At 37.1% G+C, this 13001-nt stretch overlaps 2 long non-coding RNA genes across 5 annotated transcripts in view; one reads left to right on the top strand and one right to left on the bottom strand.

Annotated features, from left to right (window-relative positions):
* Positions 1–4104, bottom strand: part of LOC125755212 (uncharacterized) — a 40778-nt gene extending 36674 nt beyond the window's left edge. For 2 of the 4 annotated variants that reach the window (XR_007411084.1, XR_007411082.1), the window contains exons 1-2: positions 3952–4104; positions 3687–3865 (exon numbers count right to left, since the gene is read on the bottom strand). This is a non-coding gene — a long non-coding RNA (uncharacterized LOC125755212). Of the gene's footprint in view, positions 1–3686; positions 3866–3923 lie in introns of all 4 variants that reach the window. The other 2 variants (XR_007411085.1, XR_007411083.1) reach the window with 2 other exon arrangements.
* A 71-nt stretch (positions 4105–4175) lies between these two features.
* On the top strand, positions 4176–10684 carry LOC112679133 (uncharacterized). The gene is made up of 3 exons (XR_003148140.2): positions 4176–4329; positions 7605–7773; positions 10494–10684. It is a non-coding gene; the product is annotated as an uncharacterized LOC112679133 (long non-coding RNA).
* The last annotated feature ends 2317 nt before the right edge of the window (positions 10685–13001 follow it).

The raw sequence follows: 13001 nt of genomic DNA, 5'->3' as shown, positions 1-13001 counted from the left end.
CACTGGAGCTAGATTTCGGAAACAGCTTGGTAAAAATGATAAATGTGGTTAGCATAAATAGAATCAATAGGAAAATGGGGGAAAAAAGATGGTAATACACAGTGATTAAATGCCCGGACAGTTTTATGTAGTTCAGTGTAAGAGATTACGCTCTTCAGTAGATTTAGTGAGCACCTACTGGGGCGAAAGCACAGAATTTTAGAGACTAATGCAAGGATGAATAACACATAGTGCCCAACCTCAAAAACTACAGTTTGGATTTATAGAGTATTTACTGGTGTTTAGTGAGTATGCCAAATCTTTTAATTTATGATAGTCTATATCTAGGTGGACTGAAAATAAAACTCTTTTTTAGTTGAGTCTTCTGATATGAGTAACAGAACTCCACATAGCTGGTTATATTTAAAAAGTGATAGTGAGGTGGGGTCACACAGACACAAAGCTACAAGGCCAGACGAGAACCTGAGTCCTTCATCTGAAATGCCAAAATAAAAACACACCAGGAAGGTCTCCTCTCAGCTGAATTCTGAGTATGTACTTTCTTAACTCAGCCTATTTCCATGTAATTGCACAGAGAATTATTTTAACATCGTGTGTAATTTCTGGCCTCTAATTAGCTGGGGTTTAATTTTTAATCCATACTTAACGTGTCTTGGGACAACTTACTTATCTGGTCTGTGTCTCAGTTTCTTCAACTGTAAAGTAGAGCTAATAATACTTGTCTCACAGATTTCCACCAACATAGGGATGAAAAAAGAAAACAGTATGTACATATTTAGAATAGTATCTATCTAACCCATTGTAAGGGCTAAATAATTGTTCATTTTCTTCTCTATCTCCATTGCAGAGGTGTCTGCCTGTTAGTTCCAGAGTTTTTAATTTACATAATCTTCAATTTGCTAACATGCCAAGATAAGTTGCAGTCTTTAAATCTCAAGTCTAAACTTCCAGAAGAAACAGACCAATAATCATAAAATAACTAGGCATAGTTGTTAAAGATCTATTATTTAATAAGGTTACAAATTCAGGTGGTTTTACAACTTTCAATCTATCCTTTAGATAAGAATCTACAATTTGATATCTTATTCCAAATGGTCAAGATTGTGGAAAAACATGCAAACCATCCCAAATACCTTATGAAGTTAGCATGATTTTAATAGCAAAGCATAATAAAAATGCGTACATGCATGCATAGGTATTCTCATGCAAAATACCATAATCAATTTTACACATATATACTTACAGATATTTGAAAAAAAAGTGTTCAAAGTTTTAACATTTTATTAAAGGCATAATACATTGTGATAAAGGTGATGATTTTTTAATGTGTCAGCATATCTAAACTAAACCACATCTCTCAAAATTTCTTTTTTTTTTTTAAGTCTGTTTATGATTTGAGGGAACCACAAGGGAGATTCCTTCAAAATGTGTAAAGTGTAAGAAAAGAAATAGCCATTGTACAGTTAGGCGGGTGACAGCTGGGCATGCAGTTCCTTCCTTTGAATCCTTTTGTAGCTTCTCTGAATTCTGTCCAGGTGTATGCCTTTGTGATGAAGGGCCAGGCGCCTGCAGGATAACCTTATCACCAAGGTGGGAGGCAACAGGACTAGACAGTTTCAGCCCATTCTTGTGGGGTTCTATCTCAAGCTTGTGGATACCAGCTTGCTTGTGATCTTCCCTTGCCTTCCTTATGAACTTTGACCACCAGCATTAGAGGAAAACAGCCTTCTAGACTGGTAAGTCAGCTCCTACAATTGCATGAGCCCATTGTCTGTAACAACTCCCTAAATATATACTATATATAGTATATATGGTAGGTGCTCACTAAATCTATCTATCTATCTATCTATCTATCTATCTATCTATCTATCATCTATCTATCTATCATCTATCCTGTCAGGATATATAGAAAAATAAATCATATGTGAGTGTGTATATATAACTATATGGGTTTATATATAATATCTATCTATGTATCTGTATGAATTCTGGGAATTCAGGAATTGGTTCTCTAATCCGATTTGATTTAAAAACACTAATGATTATTTCTAGAGGTAAAGAAGACACTGGTAAGCCATAGCATGGCAAAAGAGTTACTCAAATTATTACCTTTAGGTAACTATAACCAAGTATCTTTAAATAGAAGGCAGGACACTGGGTGACCAACCAGATGCTACCTTATAACGTTTTAGTCAAAATAAACATGTAATGGAATTGGTTGGGTGTTTCTAACTGTCCCAGAGAATTGGGGGAAAGAAATTGATGAGCTCGAGACCATAATCAGATCAAGACCTGCATGAAGGACCTAAAAATATCTATGATTGCTCTGAAAGAAACCTTTTGTCTCTTACAGCTATAAAGTCAAGAGTTCTAAAAACCAAACCCAAGGGTTGAATTTTGCAGTTGATCATTACAATGTAAATTAAATTTCCAATCTTCTGTGGTCACTTTTTAAAACTGAAGTATGGCTGATACAGAAGGTTATGTTAGTTTCACGTACACAACACAGTGGTTCAACAAGTCTCTACGTTATGCATTCACAAGTGTAGCCACCGTCTGTCAATATACAATGCTATTACAATATCATTAGCTCTCTTCTCTATGTTTTACCTTTTATCCCTGTGACTTATTCATTCTATAACTGGAAGCCTGTATCTCCCTCTCCCTTCGCCCAATTATGCCCACCTTCCCACACCCTCCCCTCTGCCAACCATCAGTTTGTTCTCTGTATTTATGGGTCTGTTTCTGCTTTTTGTTTATAGGTCATTTTTTGAAAGTCAGGGCATTGGTTAGGGAAGAATGGGATCCTGAAAACTGGGATGAAGACACATGGGAAAAGTCCAATAAAGTTGGGAATGTCAGCCTTTACACACCTGCCTGAAAATATTAGTACCCCCCTCTCTTAAAGAATCTATAATGACCTTTCTGATTTGCTAATCACTTCTGATTCTCCTGAGCACCTACCTTTACTGTACCTCTTTTTTTTCTAGACATACAACCCGATTTAAGCCCCAGAAGACTCTAAAGAGTAAATTTCAAAGTATTATGACCCATTAAAAGGATCCTAAATATTGGAATGGGAATAGTAAACCAAAGTCATTGTAAGAGGGGATATTGAGGCTTTAAATTCTGTTAAGTTTTCCATAGTGTGGGCAGTCCTTCTATTCCTGAGGTTAACCCTGCTTTGCTTAATAAATGTATAATGGCCTCTCCTGAAGTGGTTGTCTTATAAAACTTAGCTGGTTGTTCTCAGGACCAACCCTTATTCCCCTCTTTACTTCTAGACTTCAAGTTAGTCTCAAGTACCAAGCACACCCCAATGGGCAAAGTATAAAGTGTGACACATTAGGAGATGCACTACACACTAAAAGAACTGTATTGTTTTTCTGATTTATATGGGTAGAAACCTGGAGGTGTGTGAAGTTGGATATCAACGGTGTGAGATCAAGCAAAAAAGAATATAAAGGGAGATCACAGTTAATTTGTTCATATATTCCTCCTAAGCAGTGGTTCCAGATTCGTTGTTTTAGCCCAAAGAGTTAGGAAGGGCTCTAAAAGATTGCTTAGTTGGCTGACTGAAACTTGGGCCAAAAGGTGGCCTACGCTAAATGATATTCAAATACCAGAAATTCATTAATACGCCATAGAGAAACATAGAAAAAGGCATAGGGAGATTGGAAGCTTACAGTATTTCATCTTGGAAGACTTGTTCACACTCCCCAGGAAAGTCAGAAACATGATTTTTGCCAAAAATACAAGAAATAAATTGGTAAGAGTAGCCTCATCATCATTGAAGTTCTCTGCCGTGACCTTTCTCTGTAGTTCAGAAATTATAGTAGTCACTGCTACCATTAAAGTGAGAGCCCTAAATGCAATGAGAATAAAGAACCTTACAGTGGCAGGGACCAAGTAGTTGCACTTACTTAGGAAATATAAAGTGATCATAGTTACCGTAATGGACCATGGAGGCAAAACAGTAATCAGAATAATCTTACTTGCAGAGAACTTTGACATTAATGGTTTGATCATGGAATTCCTAGAAATTAAATAGATGAGAAGCCTACTATATCATTCATGTGACTGTTCTGTGTGGCTTGAGCTCACATTATGGGCACACGGATTCTAAGAGGAAAAGTTGGAAATCAAATTCTAGAATGTGACTTCTTCCACATTCTATTAGCCAAAGCAGTCATGGACTGAGTCAGTATTCAAGAGAAGAAATAATCTTCAGTCCTGGACAAGGCTGTTCATACAGGGAAGGAAGAAATTTATTGCAAAAAATCAACTATCACAGTCAACTCTCTGGCCACAACAATGCACATCTCTCTTGTAAGCAAATTATAATCATCCTCTATATGAGAGCAGTGGCTTACAGTGCAGGATCTTATCATCAGGTACAGGTGAAGCTCCTCAAATGTAGCTCTTTGGAAGCCACTTCTCAAGTGCACTTTCCCATTTGGAGAAAAAAAAAGTTATTTTTCCTCCAAAAAATCCACCAGGCAGTGGTGAAAAGAGGACAGAACTCCAACTCCAGAGTCGGGAACAATTCTTTGCTTGGGACTCAGTTCTTCTCCCTATGAGTAGTTCTCAATGGCTGTTAACTCTTCCTTCTGGGATTTTGACTCTGCCCTCTGATCCATCTTTTATTTTCCACTAGAAATGATCCTTGCTTGCAGATAAGTGGGTTTCTTTGCTTGCATGTAGGAGAATTGAGGTCCAGTGATTTCCTTACATATGGAACTACAGTCGTTTTAGTCAAGAAAAATGTAATTCTTTAAGAAGTCCTGCATATCAAATTATAATAAAATCTTATACAAAAGCCTCAACTAGAAATATATTTGAGAAAGTAACCTTCTCTCTACCTTAGTCTAAGATTGAGGGTGCTATAGAACAACAACCACAGAACTCTGAGAAATATTTCTGTCTGGTTGAGAGGATCTGTAAGTCAAACCACTAAATCTATCCCATGTTTCAACAAAGACTCTTACAGACATATCTTTGATCTAATCTTACACCTGAAGTTACAATTTATAGGAAAAGCTTTGGATTAAGATTTGATCTTTGCCCCAGACTTTAACTAATTAACTTATTTATTTTGGAGAATCTCTTGTGGGCTGGAGAAACTATAATGATATACAACTTGGTGTTCCAATCTGATATATCTTTAGTTGAAAGTATTTCCCTAAATTTGCTCTGAAAACAAAACAGTCCCTTCTTCGGCTCAACTCTCCTATCTATACTTTATTATATGTAGCTAAATGAAACCAGTTGACAGCTTCACTATTTGATCTGGAACTCTGATCAAAAGCAAAAGTGTCAAATTCATTAGGTATATTTTTATCTACTATAATGATTCACTTAATATACCAATTTGGCCAGACTCTGATGCCAGTTGGTCAGTTTAAGGCCAGCCCAGATGTCACCGTGAAGGTATTTTTTTGATGTGATTACGATTTAAATCTGTGGTCTTTGAGTAAAGCAGATTACCCCCCATAATATGAGTAGATGACCTTGAAATGAAATGAAAGACAGGTTTTCATCTCTCTCTCTCTCTTTTGTATTTTTTAGATTTTATTTATTTATTTATTTGAGAGAGAGAGAGAGAGACTATGAGCATAAGTGAGGAGAAAGTGAGGCAGAGGGAGAAGCAGACTCCCACTGAGCAGGGAACCCTGATATAGGGCTCTATCCCAGGGCTCAATCTCAGGGCCCTGGGATCATGACCTGAGCCAAAGGTAGATGCTTAACCAACTGAGCCACCCAGGCTCCCCAAGACTGAAGTTATCCGAAGATGTAGTTCTGCATCAAGATTGTAACACAGGAACTCTGCCTGAAATTCTCTGCCTGAACAGCTGCTTTACAGATTTCAAACTATAATGTCACTACCAACTTTTAACCTGAATCTTCACCTTTTGGCCTACCCTAAACATTTCAGACTTGCTACCCTTCGCACTCCTCAATCATAATAATATGAGCCAATCCCTTGGCTCATACATGTCTATGATTTATTTAATACATTATATATTTATACATAAATGTAAGTTTACATTATATAATATAATATTTTAATAACATAATATATAAATATATTTATATTTAAAATATTTGTATATGTGTGTGTGTATGTATAATCTCCTATTAGTGCTATTTCTCTGAACACTAGAACACTGACTATTACAAATTTTGGTAATGAGAGATTCCAGAGGAACAGAATATTAAAGATGAGTTTTTTTTTTTTTAATTTAAAGGCAGTATATTCTATTTCCAGTATTGAAAAAAAGCATGGATAATTCACAGTATGGTATGGCAATAAAGATACACAAAATATCACTGGATATGCCTAATCAAATACTTAAAGAGACCAGTTTCCGGATGATCATTATTTGATATCTTAGAATATTTTTTGTCAAACCCGTAAGTTTAAAGAGTTTGACTGGAGAAAGTGGGGAAGCAAAAGGATGAGCTCATGCATCAAATTCCCAGCTCAAGAACCACATAAATGACCTGAAAGTTTCTAAATCTGCCCTGAAAACATCATTTCCTGGAGCCACAGAGTTGAGTTTGCTGAACACCACACCCAAAGTCTTATCTTGCCGGTAGCTGAATTATAAAAAATTGAATTCTTAACCTTGTAGTGTATTTGTTGCTTGGAAGCAACACATTGCTCATTTGGGTGTGTCACTCTGGCCCATTTATGAAATGACCCCAAAAACTTTTTTTGAGTGGGACCTGGACAAATGAAGGCTCTGCAACTACTGATCCAGGCTGCTGTGTAAGCTGCTCTACCGCTTGTGTGATAGGACCCAGCAGGTCCAGTGGTATTTAAAGTATCTGAAGTAGATAGAGACTCTGCTTAGAGCCTTAGGCAGGCCTCCTCTATAGTTGAATCATAGTGCAAACCCCTACAATTTTGGGGCAAAGCCCTTCTTTCCTCCATGCATAACTATTCTTCTTCTGAGAAACAGCTTTTGGCCTCCATTAGGCCTTAGCAGAGACTGAATATTTAGCTGCGGGTTACTAAGGTACCACGCAATCTGAGCTGCCCATCATGAACTGGATGGCGTATGGCCCACAAAGCCATGACTTAGGCGTGCACAGCAGCGCTCCATCATTAAATGAAAGTGGTACGTATATGCGTGGGTCTGAGCAAGCACTGATTCCTTAAGTAAGTTACATGAAAAAAAAAAAAAAAAAGACTGGACTGTGCATGGTCCTTACTTTTACCGCATCACCTTCTCTTTACCTTTATATATGTGCCACATTTTAATTATATTATCCACAGCACACAAGCTATTGGATAATAGTGGAGATAGCAGGCATCCCTTTCTTACTTATATAAGCAATGGGAATCTTTTTCTTACATACCTTTGTCACTTTTATAGAATAACTTTAGTGCTTCATCGTTTATTATGATGTTTATTTTCTGTGTGTGCTGGAGAGTATTCAGCACTGGCGGTCTCTAATCTATAGAGCCGTTTCTCCCATAGTCAGGATTCAGGGTCCAGCAATCGAGGGATGTAAAGGAGAGTATACTACTCGCTATTACCCCTTGTATTTCACTAATAAAATTTTTGCTTCTGTAACCTCACATTCTTCTTGTTTAGAGTCTTTAGCTCCAAAGGGAAGAATATTTTTACCAATAAGCACAAGTGATTCCATTGATCTGGAAGTTAAGACGTACTACCCAGCCACTTTGAGCAACTTATGCCTTTGAATCAACAGATAAGAAGGAATTGCTGTTCTGGCTGGGGTGATGGGTCCTGACCAACAAAGGTAAATTAAACTCCTAGTTCACAAGAGAGATAAATAAGAGTAAGTCTGGAATACAATCCACCACAACTAAAGGATAGACTTCATAATAAAACATGAAATACTAAGGTTAAAAAAAAAAAGTGATATGTAAGACACCGACGCTGCTACCTCCACTATTAGCCAATAGTTTGTAGTTTAGAGATAATGTAATCAAAATGGGAGATAAAGTGTATATGCAGAATTTATTTTGTAAAGACAGTGGCAACAATATTTGCCACTCTACATCCTTTTCTTACACTATAACCTTGATACTCCTTCTATTGAATGATGGGGGTTATAACCTTTAGCCTTGAATCTAGGAAGGACTTTGTAACTGCCTTAAAAACACTGTGCACTTTGAGGATAAGATTGAAAATATTTTTATATATTATGCACTATTGCTTTGTTTTCTTGCAACTCTTATGATTGTGAGCCAGCCACCATTCCATGAGGAAGATCAAGCAGTCACATAGAGATTTTTTGGTTGACAGTCACAGCTGACATTGCAGTCAACAGCCAGCCTTAACTGTCAGGCTTATGAATGCATGGGCCCTTCAGACGAGTCTGGCCAGCTGAGCCATCCCCAGCCTTTGAATATTTCCACCTGAGTCCCAGAGTTTATGAAGGAGAGAAAATTCATCTGTGTTATGCTCATTCCCACTTCATGATTGACAAAATCTGTGAAAATAATAAAGTGCCTGTTACTCTAAGCTCTAAGTTTTCAGTTGACATGTATTTGCCTGCAGCAATAGATGATTGAAACAATAGTCCTTAGAAATGAAAAACAAAATAAAATTTGCATGTTCTACCATTATCTTAAGGATAGGTAACTTTTATTGAAAAATCATAAACACTTTGTATGTTTTATATGTCTGTATAGCAACTGTCCTTGTAAGTACTACTGTGACCCTCATGTGCAGAGGAGGTAACTGAAGCACGGTATCTTTAAGCAAATTCTGCAAAATCACAAGCTGACAGATCTGGAATTTGAACCCACATTCCAGAGCAGAGATGTGTATCTTCTATCTCACTGTCCATCAGTAGAAAAGCTAAGAAAAAGGGAAGGGAAAGTTCCAGAATGAGGGATGAGAGAGGACAAGGACTGACCTGGAAATTAAGGTGAATCAAGAAACAACATACTGAGGTTTATTGAAAGCAGGGCTGGGGTGGCTGGCTCAGTCAGTTAAGGGTCTGTCTCAGCTCAGGTCATGATCCCGGCATCCCGGTGTTGAGCCCTGTGTCGGGCTCCTTGCTCGGCCAGGAGTCTGCTTCTCCCTTTCCTGCTAACCGGCTCCCCTGTTTGTAGTCTCACTTGCTCTCTCCCTCTCTCTCAAACGAATAAATAAAAAAAATCTTGGAAAAAAAAAAAAAAGAGAGAGAGAAAGCAGTGATGAAATCGTAACAGCAAACCCAGTGAATTTCATCATGACTGAGAAGCTATGCCAAGTATCCATGAGGTTATATCCTAAGTGGCTTTTTTTGTTCCCCCTAATTAGATCTAAGTCATTGTAAAGCAATAGGACTTTAGTTCTCTAAAGGTAACAAGAAAAGAAAGGCAGCGCTAATTGTCTTATTCTCTTAGTATTTATTTGCTTCCCATGTTTAGTGGATATGCAACACTTTTTTTTAAGGGTGACTTTGAGAGGGGTAACTCTCCACTAAACATATAAGTGTGTGTATGTGTTTGTGGGTTGGAGGATGTGGATTTGTGTGCACATGTACCTTAATCCTAAACAGACATCAAAGTCTAAATGATTGGCTCTCAGTAATGAGGAAGAAGAATCAAAGCTTAGACTTTTGGCTTAAACTCGAGGATTCATGGGGTACTGATCACTGTGTTCAGTTTGGCCTTATGAGTTTAGAGTGCTTTTATGTTATCATGGTAGGGTTGTTTGATAATAAGTGAAAATGTAGATCTGTAACAGAAATCATAGCTGGATCAATGTACAGATGATATTTAAGCCATAATACAACTCATTTGCATCTATTTATCAGTGATGTAAGATATAAACATTTACACATGATATGTTCTACAAATCTACAGAAGGTTGCTTTAATGAAATACTAAATATATTTTTTCTTTATTAAAGTGAATATGTTTACTGTAACTAATGTAGCGCAGAATTCACTTCTAGATAAGTATGTAATCACATGCTCAGCGTTCAGTAAGGAAAACATAATCCCTTGTAGACTTTTTTTTTTTTAAAGATTTATTTATTTTGAGAGACACAGAGAGAGAGGCAGAGACAAAGCAGGCTCCCTACAGGGAGCCCGATGTGGGACTTGATCCCCAGACCCCGGGATCACACCCTGAGCCAAAGGCAGACACTCAACCCCTGAGCCACCCAGGAGTCCCTCTCTTGTAGATGTTTAAAACAAGATAATACATGATCAGAAAAATAAGTGCTTACAATATAAGGTAGGAGAGTAAAAGTCAGAAATCAAAGCAGGGTGCTGCAGGTTGTCAGTTTTGCCACTTACCACTACCTTTCAGGACACTATGAAGTCACTTTTGCCACATAATTACTGTCACTGCCCAGATCAGAAACTACAAGGAATCTCACCTATGCAGTTGTCTGTAGCACCAAGGCAAATAATTTACAAAGGAACTTCCAGTTGTTAAAAAATCTGCAGAAGTCCATGTGGATGCTTGTCACTGCTGGAGAAAGATTGATGTTTTCTGCTTCCCTTTTGCCTTTCAGATCTCGTATAAAGGGCTCTCTTTGGAAAAACGGCAATCCCATCCCAATACCTGGAAGTGAAGCATGCTGGCAAACACAATGGTCTTTCAGAACTCATGATAATGGAGAGAAGGGATGATAAATTCCATGTTGAGCTCAGATAACCCCTTTGGCTGCATTAAAAGAATCTCTTTCCTCAAGATTTTATTTTACACCGAGCTTGTGAGAAAATATTTTTATTTGCTTCCGAAATGATTGCTCTCTCTCTCTCTTAGGTTGTGTCCGTACCTAACTAGAGAGGCAAGGGGTGAACATAAAATGAGATTGATTAGAGCAACCTTGACATCAGGCTAGAAAATTAGCAAAATGTGCTGTAGAAGACAGGGGTTGAGAAGAAAATGTGGAAGTTTAATCCAAGTCTTAGAGGCCAACCACCACGAAGGAGGGAGAAGTGTATGATGTATTGACTTATTCGATGAATCAAACAATGATCAATCCTCACTGCATTCCAGTCTCTCAGGATATAGCATAGTGATGAAGAACAAATGGCTATGTCCCCGTAGCTGTTCAACAGCCCTCTCTAATGTGGTCTCTTCCAGCCTGCACTGACCTCATAAAGCTAATTCATTCTGTCCTATAAACTAAAACAAGGCTCTGAACATATTTCTGAAATAGCACTTTCTTTACTTCTACTGTATTGGTCTGTACATATGTATGCTTCTTTCTTTAGACAAGAGCTATTTAGGGCGATATGTCATTTCATTCTTTGGCGAGCTCAACATAGAGGAGCAGGATCTAGAGTGTGAAACAGTTAACCTATGACAGAAAACCGCAACAGTTGGGGCAAGCGTCTTGGGTTGAGAAAGAAAGGGATAGAAAGGGAGAGAATGAAAGAGATTTAGGCTGTGTGTGTGTGTGTGTGTGTGTGCAGAACAGATAATTTATAGTTTCAAGTCTTGCACAAACTATCAGAGCTCACTGCTAAAAGGGCATGGTATTTTATAGGAAATAGGGTTGGATTCAAGATTAAAGAATCTTTCCTAACTTAAGAAATGAAGAAATGTGTAACATTTTCTCTCCTGACAGTAACCATAGGCATTCCTACCTCTACGTTCTTTCATGACATGTAATATTTAGTTGCCTTTACTGCTTACATCCTTCCATTTTATTATGTTTTAAGCCCTATGAGTAGGCTGTTTTCATCATGGTCTCCTCAACACCTGACCCAACACCTACACTGTACTAGGTGTCCCTAAGACTATTCATGCTAAACTTTAGAAGAAAGGAGTGAATGAGTTAGATATAATCTTAATCAATTTTGAACTATTCATATTTTAAACAGCCCTCCATTGGATAGAAGTGTATACTTCAGGGAAAAAAAATGTTTAAATTAGCAACCCATAGGGTGGTGAACTTATTATCATGTTAGAATGTCAATTTGCACAACCATCTGTACAGGAAATATGGCTGGTATTTTCTATAATGAAATCATAGCTTAGACTATGGCCACATGCATTTAACAAACTGAACAGAGATTCTAATGGACAGTCCATACATCTTAATCACCTGTCTTAGGCATGCATATCAGAACATCCCAACTGATAGTGAGACCTCAGTCTTTAATGCATTGAATTGGACATATGTAAGTCATGGGTGAGACAACATAGGTTGAAGACTCAGAATAAAAACGAGGGGTTTTTTCCCCCCCTGAGATTTCCTGACAAAACAAATAACAACTGGAGAATAATTAAACACACACACATGTGCACACACACCACACACACGAACTCATATACAGTCTTGAAAAAATATACGATATTTTAAAAACTGTCATTGATAAGCTTACGGGATAGTATAAAAAGGGTGTGTTTTTCAGAAGCAATCAGGATAAGAATAGAGTCTTTAAGATAATTAGGAACTTAGTTTCAAGTAAATTCAAAATTTCCAGCAAATCTGTCTTCTTGTACTTCATGTGACCTTTACAATGGCAAAACAGAAAATGAATCTAAAAGCCATTTTGATTCAGTGTTGTGAGAACTCTGATTCCTACAAAAAGTATAACAAATGTACTTTGTTATGCCATTAACGTGGCATTTACATATTTATGCTAATATTTGTTCTTCATAATCACATGAAAGATATGCAGAACTGAAATGCCTTTTAAATTAAGAATGCCATTCCCCAAACTATTTTTTAATGTACTAATACTATATTGTCCATATACTAATATACTAATATATGTTAATAAATAATATTACTGTACAACACATAAATATGTTATATGATAGATATGCATATCCCAAGTATATATATATATATATATATGCATATATATATACACATATATACATATGTGTGTGCATGTATATATAAATTTTTTTTCTGCAATTGGGACAACCTTAGTAATGTGATTTCCTGGACATTTGGAGAACCAGATATAGTCTACCACTCTGTCCCCATGATTCTCTAACTTTGATAGGAGTTTAAATATGACATTTTCATCTAACCTGTTCTTCTATCTCTCCCTCT

The sequence above is a fragment of the Canis lupus genome, chromosome 6, assembly GCF_003254725.2.
Source record: "Canis lupus dingo isolate Sandy chromosome 6, ASM325472v2, whole genome shotgun sequence".
Classification (NCBI taxonomy): Eukaryota; Metazoa; Chordata; class Mammalia; order Carnivora; family Canidae; genus Canis; species Canis lupus.
The sequence above is the reverse complement of the archived record's forward strand: the minus strand, read 5'-3'. Positions and strand labels throughout refer to the sequence as shown.